This window comes from Tachyglossus aculeatus, chromosome 1, assembly GCF_015852505.1.
Source record: "Tachyglossus aculeatus isolate mTacAcu1 chromosome 1, mTacAcu1.pri, whole genome shotgun sequence".
In the NCBI taxonomy this organism is placed as follows: Eukaryota; Metazoa; Chordata; class Mammalia; order Monotremata; family Tachyglossidae; genus Tachyglossus; species Tachyglossus aculeatus.
In genome coordinates, this window is record NC_052066.1 from 136,120,259 (window position 1) to 136,146,045 (window position 25,787).

At 47.1% G+C, this 25,787-nt stretch overlaps 1 protein-coding gene across 4 annotated transcripts in view; it reads left to right on the forward strand.

Moving 5' to 3' along the window:
- The first annotated feature begins 18,455 nt into the window (after positions 1-18,455).
- ELOVL5 (ELOVL fatty acid elongase 5) overlaps positions 18,456-25,787 on the forward strand; it is a 110,397-nt gene continuing 103,065 nt past the window's right edge. Inside the window, exon 1 of one of the 4 annotated variants that reach the window (XM_038757315.1) lies at positions 18,456-18,549. The gene's annotated coding sequence lies outside the window, so the exon portion shown is untranslated. Of the gene's footprint in view, positions 18,550-20,913; positions 21,086-25,787 lie in introns of those variants that run through there. The other 3 variants (XM_038757168.1, XM_038757391.1, XM_038757104.1) reach the window with 3 other exon arrangements.

The window sequence follows — 25,787 nt, forward strand, 5'->3', positions numbered from 1 at the left end:
TACAGATGAGGTGATTGAGGCACAGAGAAGTGAAGTGACTTGCCCAAAGTCATACAGCAGACAAGTGGGGGAGTCAGAATTAGAACCCAGATCCTTCTGACTCCCAGGACCATGCTCCGTGTACTTGGCCATGCAATTTTTCTTCTCCAAGTGGTTAGTGCAGTCTTTTGCAAATAGGGCTCAATAAATACCACTGATTGATTGGTTGTTAAGAGGGAAGGGGACTGGATTGGGAAAGGGCATTTGAGGTGCAGTGGTCTTTCTGCCCACCCAAACCTGAAGCTCCTGGGGTGAAGTCTAGGACACTCCCACAGGGTCAAAAGCAGTTTGAGCTATCCCCTCTTGCCAAAGTTCAAAGCTGAAGGGGAGAATAGAGTTGTCTGGATTCCCAGCTATAGGTAGAAACTGTGTGGGGTATCACCAACTCTAGAGGCCTGGACCCTGGGTAATGAGACATGAGTCCTTCAGCTCCCACAGGCAATTATTCTCTCCGCTGTACAGATCTGCAATTTATTCAATTATCTCAATACCTGTCTCCCCCTCTAGACTGGGCAAGGAATGTGCCTGTTATATTTTTATATTGTACTCTCCCAAGCGCTTAGTACAGTGCACTGCACACAGTAAGCGCTCAATAAATACAATTGATGGACTGCCTGACTAGCTCCCAAGAGGGAGGAGAACAGGGAGGAGTGGAAGGATCAATGCTCAAAGGAAATCGGATAGGCCACAATTAGTTTGAAGAACTCTCTATAAGAAATACCAGAACACACAAAAAATTCTTTAAACACCTTAATAGAGTCATTAATTCCATCTGATGATCATCGGGTGAGGTGCCCTCATGACTGAAGAAGAATTACCTGAGAGATTGATTGAATTCTTAAATTCAGTCTTTGCTGACAAAGGTGTTGTAGGGATTCCCATAGCCAGAGTGTTTTTGAAGCAGATGAGCCAAAGGAACCGGATTATTGGTGCTCAGCGTGCTTTAGACCAAAATGATGCCCCAAACGATCGGGGCTGGATGGCACCACGCTGAGAACGTCAAAGGAATTTGGAGAGGAAGTGACGAAAATCCTGGTGAGAGCTTGTAACCTAAGATGATCTGTTATACGTGGCCACTGTTCCAGAGCGCTGCTAGATTGCCAATATAATTCCAAAATAATAAGAAGAGCCCGAGATGAGTTATGGGCCAGTCAGCCTTATTTGCATATCTGGCAAGTTAGTAGAATCAGTAATTAGGTTTGGGATCAGTGAGCATTTAGAAAAACACAACTGCTGAAGGAAAGCCAGCATGGTTTATATAAGGGGAAATCATGCCTCACTAATCTGAGATTTCTGAGGGGTCAATAAGCATGAAGATAGAAGGGAACAAATTTGGTATAATAGAGTCTTTATCAAGGTTCCATACCAACGCTTTTGTAAAAAAAAACATTATCGTGGGATTGGGAGGAATGTTCTGTCAGGGACAGAAAGCTGATTAAGATTTGTTAGAGTGAAGACATTTCTTCCAAACCGGAGCCGCCTTAATAACATAGGGATTCCTAAAAGGAAAGTCCAGAGGTTCTGGACTTAGGATCCCACGCAGAGACGCCACAGGCAGCTGCTCACCTCTTGACCTCGCCAACGTGAACACCGCCTGAGAGGTTAAGGGAGATGGTGCCTGAAATTTTCTTAGTATGTTTGGTTTTGTTCTCTGTCTCCCCCTTTTAGACTGTGAGCCCACTGTTGGGTAGGGACTGTCTCTATATGTTGCCAACTTGTACTTCCCAGGCGCTTAGTACAGTGCTCTGCACACAGTAAGCGCTCAATAAATACGATTGATGATGATGATGATGAAATAACCTTCGTAAAATGGCTGCCACACATGCAAGCAACATCAGTGTGGTTTGGGCATTACTGACAGTCGTCAACGTCCAACACCTGTCCTCTCTAATGGTGTGTGTGCACAGTGTCCTTTTAAAATTTAGCTGCTCAGTAAATGTTGCTGGAAGAGTTGCTGGAAAGCCAACAAACTATTCACTTGGAACTGAATTCTGGTCCCAAGCCACTACCCTGGGCTGGCCCTGGCTCTACTGTGGCCACCCCTGCCACTGCCATCCCAGCTAAGCCCATTTCAAGGCATCCCGCGTTGGACGGGGCAGCTTTCCATCTGCCAGCTTGCCTGGAATCTAAAGGAAACGTGGGCCTTTAGGTCAATCAATCAATGGGATTTATTGAATGCTTACTGCATGCAGAGTACTATACCAGGCACTTGGGAGAGAGCAATAGGGAAACAGCTTGGCCTAGTGGAAAGAGCATGGGCCTGGGTATCAGAGGACCTGGGTTCTAGTGACTTAACTTCCAATGCCTCAGTTTCTTCACGTGTACAATGGGGTTTAAATTCTACTCCTTCCTACTAAGACTGTGAGCCCCCATGTTGGGAAGGGACTGTGTTCAATCGAAGTATCTTCTGTCTACCCCAGTGCTTAATATAGTATTTGGCACATAGTAAGTGCTTAGCAAATACCATGCACATGCACAGGATTAGGAGACATATCAATTGGACCTCTCATCTTCTTACCTTTCCGAAGTGAGATGGGGTTCGATGAGAAATCCATTTGCCAAAGTCCAGGGCCGAATTCATTCAATTGCATTTATTGAGCACTTAGTGTGTGCAGAGCGCTGTAGAAAGCACTTGGAAAGTACAGTTCGGCAACAGAGACAATCCCTACCCAACAACGGGCTCACAGTTTTTGGAGGGGTGAGACAGACGACAAAACAAAACAAGTAGACAGGCATCAATAGGTTATGTAAATACTGTGCAATTCTTAGAATGGAGACCTTGTTTTAGGTCAGAGATAGGCAATATTTTTGGGCAAAAATCCCCGAATATCTACTTTCCAGAACTTGGAGTGCCAGAACCTGGTCGAGAAATGCAGGAGGACCATTAGGACAGTGTGACATAGGAAGGAGTTGCCTTTGTCTTGCTTGTGCTCTAATTCCAAAAGCCAACCACAAAGCAAACATTTTGTTTCATACTGTATGCGTTCGCTGTGTTCACTATGATTTTGAGGGTGTCATTTTGAAACTCATCTCACAGTAATTTCAACTTTGATTTTCAGATGCCAGGAGGTTTTAGTCATTTAAGTCCCCTTAAATTCTCACTTTCTGAGGAATTGCCAGGGCACACAGAAATGAAAATGTGTCTTCAGCCACAAATGACTTCAAATAATCCTAGTACAATATTCTTGTAAGTGTGATGTGTCAGAAACACAAGTATAGCTAACTACTTTTCCTCAATGAAGTCTACGTGATAATAACCACTTTTTTAAAAACAAAGTTTATATCATTTGGGTACTTAAATTCACACAGTGCTGGTTAAAAATCTTTATGTCACTTGAAATGCCAAACAATCATCTGTTGAAAGGAAATGAACAAAGTTTTAACACTTTCATAAATTATCGCAGTGATTTAAAGAATCAGAATTTGAGATCTTAGTACACAGATTTTCTTGATGAATACTGTAATAGAATCTCCTAACAATATCCAATCTGTTTCCAGGAGTAAGTACACATGCTGCTTACCTTGCTAGAGGTTTGGGGGAGTTCGAGTTATTCCCTTCAGATGGAATTAATGTGCTATTGTTGTTGACTTTTGGGGGGGCTGTATTTACTTGGTCACTTCTTTCTGTGGGTGTGCCTGAAGTTTGCCCTGAACCTTGTGTCCGCAGTGCTTAGTTCACTACTTAACACAGAGTAAATGCCTAATAAATGTCATCGTGATAATGACAGTGAATGCACTATGATAGCAGAAAACTGGGGCCAGGTCACTTTATGTTGATAAAGAAATCTTTGATGACATTAAGTACGCTAGTCAGTCATTCATTCAATTCAATCGTATTTATTGAGTGCTTACTGTGTGCAGAGCACTGTATTAAGCACTTGGAAAGTACAATCTGGCAATACTGCTCATACATTAGCCACATGCTAGTGGCTTTTGTTCTGCCAAAAAAAAAAACACAGGACAAAGCTGTAGTCATTTTTAAAAATGGTACTGGTTGAGCACTTACTATGATGTGTCACATTCATTCAGTTCATTCAGTCGTATTTATTGAGTGCTTATTGTGTGCAGAGCACTGTACTAAGTGCTTGACGTGGCTTAGTGGAAAGAGCCCAGGCTTTGGAGTCAGAGGTCATGGGTTCAAATTCCAGCTCCGCCAATTGTCAGCTGTGTGACTTTGGGCAAGTCACTTAACTTCTCTGTGCCTCAGTTACCTCATCTGCAAAATGGGGATTAATCTGAGCTCCATGTGGAACAACCTGATCACTTGGTATCCCTCCAGTGCTTAGAACAGTGCTTTGCACATAGTAAGCGCTTAACAAATACCATCATCATCATTATTATTATTATTACAAGTTGGCAACATATAGAGACGGTCCCTACCCAACAACGGACTCACAGTCTAGAAGGGGCAGACATACTGTTCTAAGCACTGGGGTAGGTACAAGTTAATCAGGAAGGACACCATCCTTGTCCCCCCAAGGGGTTTACAGTCTAAGGAGGGAGGACAGGTATTGAATCTGAGGAAACTGAGGCACAGAGAAGTTAAGTGACTTGCCCAAGGTCACATAGCAGGCAGTGGCAGAGCTGGGATTAGAACCCAGGTCTTCCCTGACTCCCACTCATTTATTCATTTATTCACCAGACCATGCTGCTTCCCTAGTAGTTGCCCCCAGACTTTCCCAGGGACAAAATAATAAAGCAGTGTAGCAAGCTTTTCTATCTGGACTTTTTTCTCTGGCGGAGCTCATCACGTTAAGCTTGTGAAAGCTGTGTTACACAACTTTCTTGATTGTAAACTCCTTATGGACAGAATTATAACTTCTTCCTCTAGTGTGATAGCAGTTGTCCTTTCAGTGTGGCCTGCTGGTTAGAGCACAAGCCTGGGAGTCAGAAGGAGCTAGGTTCTAATTCTGGCTCCGCCACTAGTCTACTTTGTGACCTTGGGCAAATCACTTAACTTCTCCATGCCGCTCCTTCCGTCCAAATACTCGGTCTGTTTCCAAATCCCGTGGGTTCTACCTTCAAGACACTGTTAAAATCCCCCCTTCCCTCTCCATTCAAAATGCTACCACGCTGATCCGAACACTTATCCTATCCAGTCTTGACTACTGCATCTGCCTCCTCGCTGACCTCCCAGCCTCCTATCTTTCCCCTCTCCAGTTCATACTTCACTCTGATGCTTGAATCATTTTTCAAGAAATGCGTTCAGTCCGTGCTTCTCCACTCCTCAAGGCCCTTCCAATGGCCAGAGTTAGCTCTGTATCAAACAAAAAACTCTTTACCATTGGCTTTAAAGCACTAAATCGGCTGACTTCATCCTACCTCACCTCACTAATCTACAGCTCAGCCCATACACTCCACTTCTCTAGAGCCAGTTTACTCACTGCCCTGATCTCATCTATCTCACCTCTGACCCCTTTCCCACCCATCCACCTCCAGCCTGAAACTCCCTCCCCCTCCATATATGCCAGACCACCACTCTCTCCATCTTCAAAGCATTATCAAGGTCTTATCTCCTCCGAGAGGATTTTCCTGATGAAGCCCTATTTTACCCATCTCGTTCTCCCTTCTGCATCGTCTGTGCGCTTAGATCTGTGACTTTTGGACATCTGATATTTGCCCCAATCCCACAGCACTTATATACATATCTTTAAATGGTATATTATAAATTACTGATTTATGTTAATATCTATCTCCCCTTCTGGACTGTAAGCTTGCTCATTCATTTATTCATTCATTCACTCAATCGTATGTATTGAGCGCTTACTGTGTGCGGAGGAGTACACTAAGGTCTTGGGAAAGTACAATACAACAGTAAAGAGTGACATTCCCTGCCCACAACGAGCTTGCAATCCAGAGCGGGGGAGACAGATAGCAGTACAAAAAAATAAAATTGTAGATATGTACGTAAGTACTGTACATAAGTGCTGTGGGCTGAAAAGGGGGGAAGGCAACAGGAGCAAGGGGAATGGGAGATAGGAATGTCTGGGACATCCTCTTGGAGGAGATGTGCCTTCAGTAAGGCTTAAAGGGGCAAAGGGAGTAATTGGCGGTTTTGAGGAGGGACGGCGTTCCAGGGCAGAGACAGGACGTGGGCTAGGGGTTGGCAGCAAGACAGGAGGGATTAAGGTACAGCGAGACAGTTAGCACTAGAGGAACAAAGTGTGTGGACTTGGTTGTGGAGGAGAGAAGCGAGGTGAGGTAGGAGGGGGCAAGGTGATGGAGTGCTTTAAAGCCAATGGTCAGGAGTTTTTGTTTGATGCGGAGGTGGATGGGCAACCACTGGAGCTTTTTCATGACATGTCATTTTTTGTAGAAAAATGATCCGGGCAGCGGAGTGAAGTACGGACTGGAGTGAGGAGAGACGGGAGGCTGGGAGGTCAGCAAGGAGGCTGATGAAGTAATCCAGGTGGGATAGGCTGAGTGATTGTATTAACATGCCAGCAGTTTGGATGGAGAGGAAAGAGTCTGCCAATTCTGTTGTATCATACCCTCCCAAGCGCTTAGTACAGGGCTCTGCACATAGTAAGGGCTCGATAAATACCATTGATTGTTGGATGGGTTGATTCCCTCCTTTGTAAAATGGGAATTAAGACTGCGAGGCCCATGTGGAGACAGGGACTGTGTCCACCTGATTATTTTGTATCTACCCCAGTGCTTAGTCCGATTCCTGGCACATACTAAGTTCTTAACAAGCACCATAAAAAAAGACCCTCCCCAGATGATGAAATCCATCTCCGGGTGCATTTATCGCTGTAAAGGCCATTGCGGGACCCTCAATCCCAGCCTCAGTGTGGACACAAAAGGCTGTCCTGTTATATTATGTTTAATGTTGGCAACGTCTGGTGCTATTTTTTCTTTTGCCTCCTTGTCTCACCCATTGCAAAACTTCTGATCCAAAAGAGCCCTTCCTTTTGTAATAACAGCACACCTGTTACAGCATAGCTGGGTTAAAGGGGGGTATAGTTCAATGCTAATAGACTGCCTATGTTCTAGAGTGTCATTGTTTGTGATTCTCAAGAATATTCTCTCGGACAATCAGTACAGTGCTACGCATGCAGTAGCTGCTCAATTATAGACTCTCGATTGATTGTTCTATTGACACTTCTATTTGGTTTTGAATAATTCCTATTGAAAACACTATTGCCTTAATAGAATAAGTATACAGGTGATTTTATTTACTTATAAAATCAAGAGATTCCCACCTCCACACTAGAAGATAGCTTTAAGTACAACATTCACCATCTATAAAACTTTTGTAAGCATATCTGGAGTTCAGTGGTATTTATTGAGCACTTGAGCGCACTTACTGTGTGCAAAGGTCTGGACCAAGCACTTGGGAGAGATGGTAGACACGTTCCCTGCCCACAAGCAGCTTACAGTCTAGAGGGGAAGAGTTATAATGTAACTTGCTTATGTAGAAAAAATAACTAGCGGCATGGCATAGTGGACAGAGCCCACGTCCGGGAGTCAGTAGGTCATGAGTTCCAATCCAGGCTCCACCACTTGTCTGCTGTGTGAGCTTGGGCAAGTCACTTCACTTCTCTGGGCCTCAGCTACCTCATCTGTAAAATGGGGATCGAGACTGTGAGCCCCACGTAGGACAGGGACTGTGTCCAACCCAATTACCTAGTACCCACCCAAGCGTTAGTACAGTGCCTGGCACACAGTAAGCGCTTAATGGATACCATAAATATTATCATTATTATTATTACTTTGGAATATGAACAAACGGCTTTTCATAGCATTCGAGTTTGTCCGCTTTGGCTTCATGTCTGGTTGTGAAATGGGGCTGGATGTTGGGAGTACAGTGTGATTTAATGGAAGGGCAGGCCTGGGATTCAGAAGACCTGGGTTTTAATACTGACTGCGCCTCTTGTCTGCTGTGTGAACTTGGGCAAGTTCACACTTGCCCAATCAATCAACAATCAATGGCATTTATTCAGCACTTACTATGGGCGGAACATTATACTAAGTGCTTGGGAGAGTACAGTGTTGGCAGACATATTCCCTGCCTATGAGCTTACAATTCCTCTGTGCCTCAATTCCCTCATCTGCAAAATGGGGATTCGATACCTGTCCTCCCTCCTATTTAGACTGTGAGCCCCATATGGGATCTGATAGTCTTGTATCTACCCCGGCAGTCCGCCACTGACCAGCTGTGTGACTTTGGGCAAGTCACTTGAATTCTCTGTGCCTCAGTTCCCTCATCTGTAAAATGATGATGATGATGGCATTTGTTAAGCGCTTACTATGTGCAGAGCAGTTCTAAGCACTGGGGGGGGATACAAGGTGATCAAGTTGTCCCACGTGGGGTTTACAGTCTTAATCCCCATTTTAAAGATGAGATAACTGAGGCTCAGAGAAGTTAAGTGACTTGCCCGAGGTCACACAGCAGACATGTGGCGGAGCCGGGATTCGAACCCTTGACCTCGGACTCCAAAGCCCATGCTCTTTCCACTGAGCCATGGGGATTACGACTTAGCCCCATGTGGGACAAACTGATTACCTTGTATCTACCCCAGCGCTTAGAACAGTGCTCGGCACAGAGTAATTTGAAGCAGCATGGTTCATTGGAAAGTGAACCCCGGCTCCGCTAATTGTCAGCTGGGTGACTTTGGGCAAGTCAATTCACTTCTCTGTGTCTCAGTTACCTCATCTGTAAAATGAGGATTGTGAGCCCCACGTGGGACAACCTGATCACCTTGTAACCTCCCCGGCGCTTAGAACAGTGCTTTGCACATAGTAAGCGCTTAATAAATGCCATCATCATTATTATTATTATTAAGTGCACCGGCTTGGGAGTCAGAGGTCGTGGGTTCTAATCCCGGCTCTGTCACTTGTCAGCTATGTGACTTTGGGCAAGTCACTTCACTTCTCTGTGCCTCAGAGAATGAGGATTAGAGTGTGAGCTCCACGTGGGACAACCTGATTACCTTGTAGATACCCCAGCGCTTATAACAGTGCTTGGCACATAGTAAGTGCTTAACAAATGCCATTATTATTATTATTATTATTATCATTATTACAGTGCCCGGCCCATAGTAAAGTGCTTACCAAATACCAGAATTATTATTATTTCACTCTCCACCCAAGCTACACACTGCAAGATCCCTCTTCTGTACAAACCCATTCATTCCTCTTTATCAAGTTTATCAAGTTTTTTCTCTTCCACATTTGATGGTGCAAGATGAGTTGCTTTTACTGCCCGTTCTGATTGTTGGCCGTTGATCTTAATCCTGCGGGCCAGTTATGCCACCTCAAATGACAGATTTCAGAGTATGATTAGGAGGTCTTGGTTTTGTGCCAGCCTTTACAAACCAAGCAGGTGTGCCAGCCCTCGAGGCTGGGCTCTGGCCTCATGCCTCCTATTCTCTCTCTCTCCCTCTCCTTTTCCCTCTCCCGCGGGAGTGCGGATCTGTACTTTTCTGGGGCTGGGAGAGAGGCTCTGTCCTCCCCCTCTGGATCGCTTCTCTTGGGAGTGATTCTGCTCCCCATCATTCCCTCTCTCTCAGAGCACTGGAATCTTTCTCCACTTCCCCACTATAGCGCAGGTTATTCCCACTCTTTTTGAGACACACACAGTAAGCGCTCAATAAATCCGATTGAATGAACCCCCCCTTATCTCCTTCCCCTCTCCACAGCACCTGTATATATGTATATATGTTTGTACGTATTTATTACTCTATTTTATTGGTACATATTTATTCTATTTATTTTATTTTGTTAATAGGTTTTGTCGTCTGTCTCCCCCTTCTAGACTGTGAGCCCGCTGTTGGGTAGGGACTGTCTCTACATGTTGCCAACTTGGACTTCCCAAGCGCTTAGTACAGTGCTCTGCACACAGTAAGCGCTCAATAAATACGATTGAATGAACGAATGAACCATCCTCCTTGTTTTTAGCTCCTCCCCAAGCGCTCTGCCTGCAAGGGTTCTAATAATAATAATAAAACTATTATTGTACTTGTTAAGCACTTACTGTGTGCCAAGCACTGTTCTAAGCACTGTGGTAGATACAAGTTAATTAAATGTATATATACAAGTATATGCACCTGTATATATGTATATATGCTTGTACGTATTTATTACTCTATTTATTTATTTTATTTTATTTATTTTATTTTGCTATTTTATTTTGTTAGTATGTTTGGTTTTGTTCTCTGTCTCCCCCTTTTAGACTGTGAGCCCACTGTTGGGTAGGGACTGTCTCTATATGTTGCCAACTTGTACTTCCCGAGCACTTAGTACAGTGCTCTGCACACAGTAAGCGCTCAATAAATACGATTGATGATGATGAAGGGGGGGACAAAGTCCCTGTCCCACATGGGGCTCACACCTCCTCCCCATTTTGCAGATGACATAACTGAGGCACAGAGAAGTGAATTGAGTTGCCCAAGGTCACAAAACAGACTCGTTGGTGGATCAGGATTAGAACTGAGGTTCTTCCCGTGGCTTAGTGGAAAGAACCCGGGCTTGGGAATCAGTTGTCATGGGTTCTAATCCCAGCTCCGCACACAAAGCTGTGTGACTTTGGGCAAGTAACTTAACTTCTCTGTGCCTCAGTTACCTCATCTGTAAAATGGGGATTAAAACTCTGAGCCCCACGAGGGACAACTTGATTACCTTGTTTCAACCTCAGTGCTTGGCACATAGTAAGCCCTTAACAAATTCCATCATCATCATCAACTCCTAGGCCCGTGCTCTATATCTCTTAAGCCATGCTACCTCAGTGTCCCCTAATTACAGTAGGCAGGTCCTGCATAGTAGCAATAGTATTTTTTTAATGGTATTTGGTAAGTGTTTACTATGTGGCAAATACTGTTCTAAACGCTGGGGTAGGTACAAGTTAATTAGGTCAGAGTCCCAAGGAGCTCAAAGTCTAATCGAGACTAATCGAGACATATCTATTCGATTTATTTTTATTTTGCTAGTATGTTTGGTTTTGTTCTCTGTCTCCCCCTTTTAGACTGTGAGCCCACTGTTGGGTAGGGACTGTCTCTATATGTTGCCAACTTGGACTTCCCAAGCACTTAGTACAGTGCTCTGCACACAGTAAGCGCTCAGTAAATACGATTGATTGATTGAGAGGGAGAACAGGTATTTATTTAATCCCTATTTTGCAGTTGAGAAAACAGAGGCACAGAGAAGTGAAGTGACTCGTCCAAGGTCACACAGCAAACAACTGGCCGAGCCGATTTTAGAACCCAGTTCCTCTGATTCATTCATTCATTCATTCAATTGTATGTATTGAGCACGGACTGTGCAGAGCACTGTACTAAGCACTTGGAAAGTACAATTCAGCAATAAAGAGAGACAATCCCTGCCCACGCAGGGCTTACAGTCTAGAAGGGGGAAGACAGACAGCAAAACAAGTCAACAGGCATCAATATAAATAAATAAAATTATAGATATGCACACATCAAAACAAGTATACAGGCCTCAGTGTAAATAAATAGAATTATACATAAAGACATAAGTGCTGTGGGGTGGGGGGAAGAGCAAAGGGAGTGAGTTGAGGTGATGCAGGCAGGAGGGGGAGCTGAGGAAAAGTGGGGCTTAGTCTGGGAAGGCAGCGTGGCTCAGTGGAAAGAGCCCGGGCTTTGGAGTCCGAGGTCATGGGTTCGAATCCTGGCTCCGCCACATGTCTGCTGTGTGACCTTGGGCAAGTCACTTCACTTCTCTGAGCCTCAGTTCCCTCATCTGTAAAATGGGGATCAAGATTGAGAGCCCCACGTGGGACAACCTGATCACCTTGTATTCCCCCCCCCCCAGCGCTTAGAACAGTGCTTTGCACATAGTAAGCGCTTAACAAATGCCATTATTATTATTATTATTATTATTATTATTATTATTATTATTCAGTAGGGCTTTGAAGGAGGGAAATGTATTTGGCAGATGGGAGGAGGGAGGAGATTCTGGAGCAGAGGTAGGACGTGGGCCAGGGGTCGATGGCGGGACGGGGAGAGGGTTAGCACCAGAAGAGCAGAGTGAGCAGGCTGGGCTGTAGAAGGAGAGAAGGGAGCTTTCCGGAGAAGACCGGGATGCCAAACCGGGAACGCTGGGTTTAGGCCGGATGCCAACTTCATCATCATCAATCGTATTTATTGAGCGCTTACTATGTGCAGAGCACTGTACTAAGCGCTTGGGAAGTACAAATTGGCAACATACAGAGACGGTCCCTACCCAACGGTGGGCTCACAGTCTAAAAGGGGGAGACAGAGAACTAAACCAAACATACTAACAAAATAAAATAGACTGGATATGTACAGGTAAAATAAATAAATAAATAGAGTAATAAATACGTACAAACATATATACATATATACAGGTGCTGTGGGGAAGGGAAGGAGGTAAGATGGGGGGGGCGGATTCGGTCGCTGGCCCGCTAGGCGGGAGACCCTGGCCCAAGGAGATCCTGAGAATGCACGGAAGCATCTCTGCGCGCTGCTTTGGAAGACGAGGTTGTATGGAGGCGATTCCGCTGGATTCCCAGGGATGTGGGGGTCGGTGGCTCCGTCAGCTTCCTCACCTTCTGCAGCACCTCTACGGGCTTCCACGGGTTAATTGGGAGCAACATTTGAGGCTGGGTAGGATCCACCCTCTCCCACAGCTCTGGATTTTGGGACCTGCTGACTCCCGAGCCCATGCTCTTTCCGCTAGGCCGGGCTGCTGCTTCTTTATTTATGAAGCGTTTCCTGGGTGCAAACATTTATATTCCCCCCCAACCTGAACCCCACAGCACTTATGTACGTATCTTTAGATTATATGTTATTAATTATTTATTCATATTAATGGCAGTTTCCCCCTCTAGACTGTACGCTCGATGTGGGGCAGGGAATGTGCCTGCTAATTCCTCTCTCCCGGCTCCGTTGCTTGTCTGCTGTGTGGCCTTGGGCAAGTCACTTCACTTCCTTGCGCCTCGGTTCCCTCGTCTATAAAATGGGGATTAAGACTGTGAACCCCCATGTGGGACAGGGACTGGGTCCGACCCACCTTGCTTGTATCCACCCCAGCGCTTAGGACAGGGCCTGAGGCATAGAAAGTGCTTAACAAATACCATCAATCAATCAATCAATCGTATTTATCATCATCATCATCATCAACCGTATTTATTGAGCGCTTACTGTGTGCAGAGCACTGTACTAAGCGCTTGGGAAGTCCAAGTTGGCAACATATAGAGACAGTCCCTACCCAACAGTGGGCTCACAGTCTAAAAGGGGGAGACAGAGAACAAAACCAAACATACTAACAAAATAAAATAAATAGAATAGATATGTACAAGTAAAATTGAGCGCTTACTGTGTGCAGAGCACTGTACTAAGCGCTCGGGAAGTACAAGCTGGCAACATATAGAGACAGTCCCTACCCAACAGTGGGCTCACAGTCTAAAAGGGGGAGACAGAGAACAAAACCAAACATACTAACAAAGTAAAATAAATAGAATAGATATGTACAAGTAAAATTGAGTGCTTACTGTGTGCACAGCACTGTACTAAGCGCTTGGGAAGTACAAACTGGCAACATATAGAGACAGTCCCTACCCAACAGTGGGCTCACAGTCTAAAAGGGGGAGACAGAGAACAAAACCAAACATACTAACAAAGTAAAATAAATAGAATAGATAGGTACAAGTAAAATTGAGCGCTTACTGTGTGCAGAGCACTGTACTAAGCGCTCGGGAAGTACAAGCTGGCAACATATAGAGACAGTCCCTACCCAACAGTGGGCTCACAGTCTAAAAGGGGGAGACAGAGAACAAAACCAAACATACTAACAAAATAAAATTGAGCGCTTACTGTGTGCAGAGCACTGTACTAAGCGCTTGGGAAGTACAAGCTGGCAGCATATAGAGACAGTCCCTACCCAACAGTGGGCTCACAGTCTAGAAGGGGGAGACAGAGAACAAAAGCAAACATACTAACAAAATAAAATAGAATAGATAGGTACAAGTAAAATAAATAGAGTAATAAATATGTACAAACATATATACATCATTCTTATAATTAGTATAGGGCTTTGTACATCTTAAGTACTCAATAAATAGCAGTCAATCACCAATTGCACAGTCCGGTATTAAGTGCTGAGAGAGAAAATTGTGGGTAGGCATGTGTTGGGTAGGGACCGTCTCTATACGTTGCCAACCTGTACTTCCCAAGTGCTTAGTACAGTGCTCTGCACACATCATCATCGTCATCAATCGTATTTATTGAGCGCTTACTATGTGCAGAGCACTGTACTAAGCGCTTGGGAAGTACAAATTGGCAACATATAGAGACAGTCCCTACCCAACAGTGGGCTCACAGTCTAAAAGGGGGAGACAGAGAACAAAACCAAACATACTAACAAAATAAAATAAATAGGATAGATATGTACAAGTAAAATAGAGTAATAAATATGTACAACCATATATACATATATACAGGTGCTGTGGGGAAGGGAAGGAGGTAAGATGGGGGGGATGGAGAGGGGGATGAGGGGGAGAGGAAGGAAGGGGCTCAGTCTGGGAAGGCCTCCTGGAGGAGGTGAGCTCTCAGCAGGGCCTTGAAGGGAGGAAGACAGCTAGTAAGTGCTCAATAAATACGATGGAATGAATGTGTTGCTCTTTTGTACTCTCCCAAGCGCTTAGTACAGCGCTGTGCACACAGTAAAAGCTCAATAAATACGACTGACTGAGCCCCCCCTTTTCCCTCCCCTCCCCATCGGCCCCCCCCACCTCTGCCCTACCCCCGTCCTCTTCCCACAACACTTGTATACGTTTCTACATATTTATCACTCCATTTTATTTGTACATATTTACTCTATTTTATGAATGATGTGTATACAACTATAATTCTATTTATTCTGACGGTATCGACACCCGTCTACTTGTTTTGTTGTCTGTCTCCCCCTTCTAGACTGTGAGCCCGTTGTGGGGTAGGGACCGTCTCTAGATGGTGCCGACTTGTACCTGAGAAGCAGCGTGTCTCAGTGGGAAGAGCCCGGGCTTGGGAGTCAGAGGTCATGGGTTCTAATCCCACCTCGGCCACTTGTCAGCTGTGTGACCTTGGGCAAGCCACTTAACTCCTCTGGGCCTCAATAATAATAATAACGGTATTTGTTAAGTGCTTACTGTGTGCCAGGCACTGTACTAAGGGCTGGGGTGGGTACAAGCAGCGTGGCTCAGTGAGAAGCAGTGTGGCTTAATGGAAAGAGCACGGGCTTGGGAATCGGAGGTCATGGGTTCAAACCCTGGCTCTGCCACTTGTCAGCTGTGTGACTCTGGGCAAGTCACTTCACTTCTCTTTGCCTCAGTTACCTCATCTGTAAAATGGGGAGGAAGAACCGTGAGCCCGACGTGGGACAACCTGATTACCTTGTATCTCCCAAGGGCTGAGAACAGTGCTTTGCACATAGTAAGTGCTTAACAAATAGCATCATCATTATTATTATGTTATTATTGTACTTCTCAAGCCTTTACTATAGTGCTCTGCACACAGCGCTCAATAAATACGATTGACTGACTGACTGACTGAAAGAATGAATGAAAAGACAGGCACAGAGGTCATGGGTTCAAATCCCAGCTCCGCCAACTGTCAGCTGTGTGACTTTGGGCAAGCCACTTCACTTCTCTGGGCCTCAGTTACCTCACCTGGAAAATGGGGATGAAGACTGGGAGCCCCCCGGGGGACAACCTGATCACCTTGTATCTCCCAAGGGCTTAGAACAGTGCTTTGCACATAGTAAGCGCTTAATAAATATCATTATTATTATTAAAGTCACTTCACTTCTCTGGGCCTCACTTCCCTCATCTGTCAGATGGGGATGAAGACAGTGAGCCCACCGTGGGACAACCTGATCACCTTGTAACCTCCCCAGTGCTTAGAACAGTGCATTGCACATAGTAAGCGCTTAATAAATGCCACTATTATTATTATTAAAGTAAGCGCTTACTAAATGCCATTATTATTATTATTATTAATAATAATAAAGTCACTTCACTTCTCTGGGCCTCAGTTCCCTCATCTGTAAAATGGGGATGAAGACAGTGAGCCCCCCGTGGGACAACCTGATCACCTTGTAACCTCCCCAGCGCTTAGAACAGTGCTTTGCACATAGTAAGCGCTTAATAAATGCCACTATTATTATTATTAAAGTAAGTGCTTAATAAATGCCATTATTATTATTATTAATAAAGTCACTTCACTTCTGTGGGCCTCAGTTCCCTCATCTGTCAAATGGGGATGAAGACAGTGAGCCCCCCCGTGGGACAACCTGATCACCTTGTAAGCTCCCCGGCGCTTAGAACAGTGCTTTGCACATAGTAGGCGCTTAATAAATGTCATTATTATTATTATCATTATTATTATTAAAGTCACTGAACTTCTCTGGGCCTCAGTTCCCTCATCTGTCAAATGGGGATGAAGACTGTGAGCCCTCCCCATGGGACAACCTGATCACCTTGTAACCTCCCTGGCGCTTAGAACAGTGCTTTGTACATAGTATGCGCTTAATAAATGCCACTATCATTATTATTATAGTAAGTGCTTAATAAATGCTGCTATTATTATTATTATTATTATTAAAGTCACTTCACTTCTCTGGGCCTCAGTTCCCTCACCTGTAAAATGGGGATGAAGACTGTGAGCCCCCCTGTGGGACAACCTGATCACCTTGTAACCTCCCCAGTGCTTAGAACAGTGCTTTGCACAGAGTAAGCACTTAATAAATGTCATTATTATTAAGTCGGTTCACTTCTCTGGGCCTCAGTTCCCTCACCTGTAAAATGGGGATTACGACTGTGAGCCCCCACCGTGGGACAACCTGATCACCTTGTAACCTCCCCAGCGCTTAGAACAGTGCTTTGCACATAGTAAGCGCACCATTTTTCAAGCTTCATTAAGGGAAGGGAACTTCCCTGTCAGAAATCCATTCGCGGTCATCCTTTTTGTCCATTAATTCTGTTCTTGTGGGGTGACAGTTGAACACTATCGACACCGTGTATCTGGAGTCCGTTTCGGAATATTAAATCCTAAATACCGACTGATGAGTGTGAGGATAAAGTCAGGAAATCTGGGGGCATGGGGGAATGTCAAACATGTTCAGAATGAAATTTTCCAGCTAAAAGGAGAATTGGCTGATTTCCATGGCAAGTTTTATATTAAAACACGTAGAACAGAGGTAGTGACCAGTGCAGGATCGTCAAAATAAATACAAATTTTGTATTTTCTTCTCTTTTAGACTGTGAGCCCACTGTTGGGTAGGGACTGTCTCTATATGTTGCCAATTTGTACTTCCCAAGCGCTTAGTACAGTGCTCGGCACATAGTAAGCGCTCAATAAATACGATTGATGATGATGATGATGATTATTATTATAAAAGTCACTTCACTTCTGTGGGCCTCAGTTCCCTCATCTGTAATATGGGGATGAAGACTGTGAGCCCCCCCCGTGGGACAACCTGATCACCTTGTAACCTCCCCAGCGCTTAGAACAGTGCTTTGCTCATAGTAGGCGCTTAATAAATGCCATTATTATTATTATTATTATTATTAATAAAGTCACTTCACTTCTCTGGGCCTCAGTTCCCTCATCTGTCAAATGGGGATGAAGACTGTGGGCCCCCCCATGGGACAACCTGATCACCTTGTAACCTCCCCAGCGCTTAGAACAGTGCTTCGCACATAGTAGGCGCTTAATAAATGCCACTATTATTATTATTATAGTAAGCGCTTAATAAATGCTGCTATTATTATTATTATTATTATTATTGTCACTTCACTTCTCTGGGCCTCAGTTCCCTCATCTGTCAAATGGGGATGAAGACTGTGGGCCCCCCCCCGTGGGACAACCTGATCACCTTGTAACCTCCCCAGCGCTTAGAACAGTGCTTTGCACATAGTAGGCGCTTAATAAATGCCATCATTATTATCATTATAATTAGGCACAGTCCCATCCCTCAGGAGGGGGCCCCCGCCACGTGACCGGGGGGAGGCGGGGTTTGCGCATGCGCCGCCCAGTCTCCTCCCAAGGCACTTTGCGCGGGGCAGCGGGCGGGGGGCGTTGGGAGGGGGCTGTTTCCCGCGCGGGGTTTCCAAGGCAACGGGGCGGGGCAGGGAGCAGGCTGGTGCACGAGGCGGCGCGCATGCGCGCCGCCCCGGCGAGGGAAGACGGGGGGAGCCGAGGCGCCCCCCCCCGGCTAATAATGATAATAATAATGGTATTTGTTAAGCGCTTACTGTGTGCGAAGCACTGTTCTAAGCGCTGGGGGGGCGGGTGGGCGGGGGGGGCGTCCCGACCTGGCCTGACCATCACGAAAGTTCCGTCGCCCGCCGATTGGCTCCGGCGCGGCATGACGTCACGGGGCCGGCTCCCGATTGGCCCTCCGCGGCATTGTGACGTCACAATCGGGCCACGTTGGAAGGGCGGCCGCTAGGGGGCTCCCTTCCTGCCGCCCGCCCCCCGCCGGCGGCTGCCCATCATCTTCGTCCGTGGCCTGCGGCCCGCCGGACGGTCGCCCGCTCCTCCTAACCAGGTTATTACTCTATTTATTTATTTATTGTACTTGTGCGTATCTATTCTATTTATTTTATTTTGTTAGTAGGTTTGGTTTTGTTCTCTGTCTCCCCCTTCTAGACTGTGAGCCCGCTGTTGGGTAGGGACCGTCTCTATGTGTTGCCAACTTGTACTTCCCAAGCGCTTAGCACAGTGCTCTGCACATAGTAGGCGCTCAATCAATACGATTGATTGATTGAGCAACGCGCCGTGCCAGATGCGGCAGCTGTGGCCCCGCACCGGTCCTCGCCCACCCCACCACCCCCCGCCTCGTGGTCCATCATCATCAATCGTATTTATTGAGCGCTTACTGTGTGCAGAGCACTGGACTAAGCGCTTGGGAAGTCCAGGTTGGCAACCTGTAGATGGTCCACGCGCGGGCAGTGCCCAGGAAGCCACCGCTAGCAGCCCGCCCATGCTGGCATCGAGGCCTCTCGGCCGGGCTTTTCCCCGGGCTACGGGAAGAAAAAGAAGTATTGGTGCGGTTTTAGGGGCTGCAGGATGGGCGTTGGGCTCTGTTGGCATCAGCCAAGGAAGGTCATCCCTGCCACCCCGACGCCTTGGCACCTGTTAGGAGCGGTGGTCAGGAAGAGGGCCCCCCACTTGCCATTCTTAAGGGGAAGAGGGCAGGATCAGATGGCTGCCCCCTTGCTTTCTCCCTGCCCGGGTGGAAGGATGAATGGATGCATGCATGCCAGTGCTTGGCACATAGAAAGCGCCTACCACATGCCATCATCATCATGCCTACGCCCGGGTGGAATGCATGCCCCTGCCCAGGCGGAAGGATGGGTAGATGCATGCCCTACCATGTATGCCCCTGCCCAGGCGGAAGAATGGATAGATGCATGCCCCTGCCCAGGCAGAAGGATGGATAGATGCGTGCCCCTGCCCAGGCAGAAGGATGGATAGATGCGTGCCCCTGCCCAGGCAGAAGGATGGATAGGTGTATGCCCCTGCCCAGGCAGAAGGATGGATAGATGCATGCCCCTGCCCAGGCAGAAGGATGGATAGTTGCTTGCCCCTGCTATGCATGCCCCTGCCCAGGCAGAAGGATGGATAGATGCTTGCCCCTGCTATGCATGCCCCTGCCCAGGCAGAAGGATGGTTAGATGCTTGCCCCTGCTATGCATGCCCCTGCCCAGGCGGAAGGATGGATAGATGCATGCCCCTGCCCAGGCAGAAGGATGGATAGATGCATGCCCCTGCTATGCATGCCCCTGCCCAGGCAGAAGGATGGATAGATGCATGCCCCTGCCCTGGCGGGAGGATGGGTAGATGCATGCCCCTGTCCAGGCAGAAGGATGGATAGATGCTTGCCCCTGCTATGCATGCCCCTGCCCAGGCGGGAGGATGGGTAGATGCATGCCCCTGTCCAGGCAGAAGGATGGATAGATGCTTGCCCCTGCTATGCATGTCCCTGCCCAGGCAGAAAGATAGATAGATGCATGCCCGTGCTGTGCATGCCCCTGCCCAGGCAGATTGCTGGATAGATGCATGCCCCTGCCTGCACGCCCTGCTATGCATGCCCCTGCCCAGGCAGAAGGATGGATAGATGATGCTTTCCCGTGCTATGCATGCCCCTGCCCAGGCAGAAGGATGCATAGATGCTTGCCCGTGCTATGCATGCCCCTGCCATGCGTGCCCCTGCCCAGGCAGAAGGATGGATAGATGCATGGCTGAGCTGGAGAAGCGAGGTGGATGCCCCAGCTGCAGGCTTTGCAAGGAGCTGGACATCGAGGTGGGGGGTGTGCAGCCCCGTGACCCCCCAACTGTTTCGGTCCTCTTTGTAACGAGCGTTTTTTTTTGGGGGGGGGGAGAGGGGCTGTAAATGATAATAATTCATAATAATGATGGTATTTGTTAGTTGCTTACTGTGCACCAGGCACTTTTCTAAGCGCTGGGGTAGATACAAGCAAATCGGGTTGGACACAGTCCCTGTCCCACGGGGGGCTCCCAGAGTCAATCCTCATATTCCAGATGAGGGAACTGAGGCCCAGAGAAGCGAAGTGACTTGCCCAAGGTCACACAGCAGACGGGAGGTGGAGCCGGGATGAGAACCCACGACTCCCAGGCTTGTGCTCTGGCCACTGGGCTATAACCCCTTCTGCCCCAAGGAGGGAGGGCGAGGCCCAGCTGGTCCTTTTAGGGGGGCAGAGAGCCAAGGGCGGATCTGTGCCCCTCCCATGCCCCTCAGCTGTCGGGCTGCCCGGCCCCCTGCATCAGCCCATGGGAGCGGCCAGAGCTGGTTGGCTGGCATCCCCCGGCCGGACACGGGGGTGGGACGGGAAAACGGCAAGGGACCACGCGACTTTGCTGCTCTATTACAAAAAAGGAGGGGACGAAACCCCCAAAACTCAACCCTCGCAACTGCACCCTGACTCTTTAAGGGCCTCCTTCCGTCCACCACCAAGAGGAAAAAGCGACGCCGGCCCTCACCCCGCTTCCTCCCGACGATTGAGACGGGTTCACCTCGAACCCAACCATCTGCCCGCCGCAATTTTTCACCCCAAATTGAGGTGGGGAAATTTCTCCTTTCAGTCTCCTGCTCCTTGGGGTGCCCGCCTGGGGACGGGGGACGGGGGCGCGTCGTGCCGGGTGCCCGCCTGGGGAAGCGCGTTGGGCAGGGTGCCACTTGGGGAAGCATGTTGGGCAGGGTGCCCGTCTAGGGAGGGGTATTATGCGGGGTGCCCTCCTGGGGCAAGTGCATTGTGCACAGTCTTTTAGACTGTGAGCCCACTGCTGGGTAGGGACTGTCCCTATATGTTACCAACTTGTACTTCGCAAGCGCTTAGTACAGTGCTCTGCACACAGTAAGCGCTCAATAAATTCGATTGATGATGATGATGATGAGGATGCCTACCTGGGAGGGGGCATTGTGAAAGGTGCCCGCCTCGGGCGACACTTTGTGCACGGTGCCCGCCTGGAGAAGGCATGTTACCCTTCTGGGAAGTCACTTTGTGCAGGGTGCCAGCCTGGGGGAGGTGTGTTGTGTAGGGTGCCCACTTGGGTAGTCGAGTCGTGCTTGTACATATTTATTACTCTATTTATTTATTTATTTATTTATTTATTTATTTATTTATTTATTTATTTATTTATTTATTTATTTTACTTGTACATAGCCATTCTATTTATTTTATTTTGTTAGTGTGTTTGGTTTTGTTCTCTGTCTCCCCCTTTTAGACTGTGAGCCCACTGTTGGGTAGGGACTGTCCCTATCTGTTGCCAACTTGTACTTCCCAAGCGCTTAGCACAGTGCTCTGCACATAGTAATCGCTCAATAAATACGATTGATGATGACGCAGAGCAGCTGACAGTTGAGAGGTTGCTCGCACGGCTGGTCGCAGTTGTTGCTTGCCCGCGAGGTGAATTACAGGCATCGTCCAGAGGACCCATCGCTTGGGAGGTTTCGGCCCTCCACAGCTTTCTTCGTTCATTCATTTCACGCGTTCAGTCGTATTTATTGAGCACTTACTGGGTGCAGAGCACTGGACTAAGCCCTTGAAAAGTACAAGTCGGCAAAATATAGGGACGGTCCCAACCCAACAGCGGGCTCGCAGTCTAGAAGGGGGAGACGGACAACAGAACGAAACGCGTAGATGGGTGTCAAAATCATCAGAATAAATAGAATTGTCAGAGGGCCCGTTTCCCTGGGCCGTTTTGCAGCCTGTGAGGGTTGTGTGCGCTGTATCAATTACAGACGTTTACCAGACTTCTGCCGGAACTAGGTTTTGGGCAATTTTGTGGTGGAGGACACGCGTGCCTAACCGTTCCCTATAACTGACCTGCACAATTTTTGCACCCGAGGTTCCCACTGTTTGTTACAGTTGGCCTGGGGGCAAGAGCAGGGGCTTGGGAGTCAGTGGACCTGGGTTCTAATCCCGGCTCCGCTACTTATCTGCTGTGTGACCTCAGGCAGTCACTTAACTTCTCTGTGCCTCAGTTACCTCATGAGGAAAATGGGGATGAAGCCCGTGAGCCCCACGTGGGACGACCCGATTACCTTTACCCCAGTGCTTAGAACAGTGCTCAGCACGTAGTAAACACCTAACAAATGCCGTTATTATTATTGTTATTAATTCAAAGTTGCTATCCTCCAAAGAGACCCTGGGTGGGGGGAAAAAAAAGAAAACACTAATGGACGATGCAAAATACCGTTATTACTATTATTGTTATTAATTCAAAGTTGCTATCCTCCAAAGAGACCCTGGGTGGGGGGGAAAAAAAAGAAAACACTAACTGCCTTTTCCTTGAAATGTATTCAAATGGACGATGCCATTTTTCACTGGTCAGGTTTGTCCTCATCCCTTCCTTCCATCTCTTCCCCTCTTATCTGTGGCTTGAATAAAAGAAACGTTTGGGTTAATTATCGTTCATTGATTCAGCCGTATTTATTGAGCGCTTACCGTGTGCAGAGCACTGTACTCAGCGCTTGGGAAGTACAAGCTGGCAACATATAGAGACGGTCCCGACCCAGCAGTGGAAACGGTACTGAGCACGTATCTAGATTCGGTGGACTTGATACCTGCCCACAGGGAACTTGCAGTCCTCAGGGGGAGGCAGATGGCAAAATAATAAATCACAGGTGGGGGAAATAAGAGTATAAGGATGTGAACGTAAGCGCCGGGCTGAGTATCAAAGTGCCCAAGGGGAACACAGCCGAGCACAGAGTCTCACGTGCAAGAATTGACAGGACTAGAAGCTGAAAATCAAAGTGAAAGGATCATTTCTAATAGCAAGGCCCCTGAGGAAACTGTAAAAGAGTTGGCAGACAAACTGCACCTGGGCCAGCTGCTAGCCATGGGTTGTGATGAGAGAGAAAGAGAGCGAGAGAATGTGCAATGTGTGTGCATGAATAGGTAAGTTACTGAAAGGCTTCACACCATTTCAACCACATTCAACCTTCATTCCTCTGAAATGCCTACAGTGGTATCCCATGATTGATTACTGTGTGCTGAGCACTGTACTGAGCGCTGGGGAGAGGACAAGAGAAGAATAAACGGGTATTCCCCGCCCGCAAGCAGCTGACAGTTTAGAGGACTATGGGAAGCAGTGTGGCTCGGCGGAAGGAGCCCGGGCTTTGGAGTCAGAGGTCATGGGTTCTAATCCCAACTCCGCCACTTAGCTGTGTGACCTTGGGCAAGTCACTTCACTTCCCTGGGCCTCAGTTCCCTCATCTGTAGAATGGGGGTAAAGACTGTGAGCCCCCCCCCCCGAGGGATAACCCGATCACCTTGTCAACTCCCCAGCGCTTGGAACGGTGCTTTGCACATAGTAAGCGCTTCCAGGAGGCCTTCCCAGACTGAGCCCCTTCCTTCCTCTCCCCCTCGCCCCCCTCTCCATCCCCCCATCTTACCTCCTTCCCTTCCCCACAGCACCTGTATATATGTTTGTACATATTTATTACTGTATTTATTTATTTATTTATTTTACTTGTACGTATCTATTCTATTTATTTTATTTTGTTAGTATGTTTGGTTTTGTTCTCTGTCTCCCCCTTTGAGACTGTGAGCCCACTGTTGGGTAGGGACTGTCGCTATATGTTGCCAATTTGTACTTCCCAAGCGCTTAGTACAGTGCTCTGCACATAGTAAGCGCTCAATAAATACGATTGATGATGATGATGATGATGATGAATTCCCTAAAGATGACACTCCTCACCTACGTACCAGGTTTCTGTTGAGCCACCAGCATTATCGAATGAGTTCAGTCTCTCTCAGGTTTTCCTTTCCAGCGCATTAGCCTCTCAAGCTTCCCAACTCCTAGTCGGGATCAGCTTAGGATCGACTTGGGGATGAGCTACAGCTTAGGGCCCCTAAAGAGGAAAATTAATTTATTTCCTGTAACACATTTCCCCGGTATGAATAACGTCTGTGACCATATTGGGATGGACTTTCAGCATCCAAAAAATAGGATTGTGCTACTGGCTATTCTAACAAAGAACCTCATTAATCGATATGTTGCCAACTTGTACTTCCCAAGCACTTAGTACAGTGCTTTGCACACAGTAAGCGCTCAATAAATATGATTGAATGAATGAATGAATGAATATGTATATATGTTTGTACAGATTTATTACTCTATTTTATTTGTACATATTTATTCTATTTTATTTTGTTAATATGTCTTGTTTTGTTGTCTGTCTCCCCCTTCTAGACTGTGAGCCCGCTGTTGGGTAGGGACCGTCTCTATATGTTGCCGACTTGGACTTCCCAAGTGCTTAGTACAGTGCTCTGCACACAGTAAGCGCTCAATAAATGCGATTGAATGAATGAATTAATAGTAATAATGAGGAGAAGCAGCATGGCTCAGTGGAAAGAGCACGGGCTTTGGAGCCAGAGGTCATGGGTTCAAATTCCGGCTCCACCAATTGTCAGCTGTGTGACTTTGGGCAAGTCACTTAACTTCTCTGTGCCTCAGTTCTCTTATCTGTAAAATGGGGATTAAGACTGTGAGCCCCCCATGGGACAACCTGATCACCTTGTATCCTCCCCAGCGCTTAGAACAGTGCTTTGCACCTAGTAAGCGCTTAATAAATGCCATCATCATCATCATCAGCTGTGTGACCTTGGGCAAGCCACTTAACTTCTCTGTGCCTCAGTTCCCTCATCTGTAAAATGGGGAGGATGAAGCCCGTGAGCCCCACATGGGACAATCTGATTACCTTGTTGTCAGCTGTGTGACTTTGGGCAAGTCACTTAACTTCTCTGGGCCTCAGTTCCCTCATCTGTAAAACGGGGGTTAAGACTGTGAGCCCCCGTGAGACAACCTGATCACCTTGTAACCTCCCTAGTGCTTAGAACAGTGCTTTGCACATAGTAAGCGCTTAATAAATGCTATTGTTATTATTATTAGAACAGTGCCTGGCACATAGTAAGTGCTTAACAAATACCATTATTATTATTATTATAATTATGGTATTTGTTAAGCACTTACTATGTACCAAGCATTGTTCTAAGCGCTGGAGTGGATACAAGCAAATCAAGTTGGACGCAGTCCCTCTCCCACTTGGGGCTCACAGTTGCAATCCCCATTTTCCAGATGAGGTCACTGAGGCCCAGAGAAGTGAAGTGACTTGCCCGAGGTCACACAGCAGGTAAGCGTCAGAGCCGGCATTGGAGCCCATGACCTTCCGACTCGCAGGCCAGGGCTCTATCCACTGAACCAGGCTGCTGCTTGGGAGGGATCTCATAAGTGTGTATTCTTAGAATACAAGGAGAC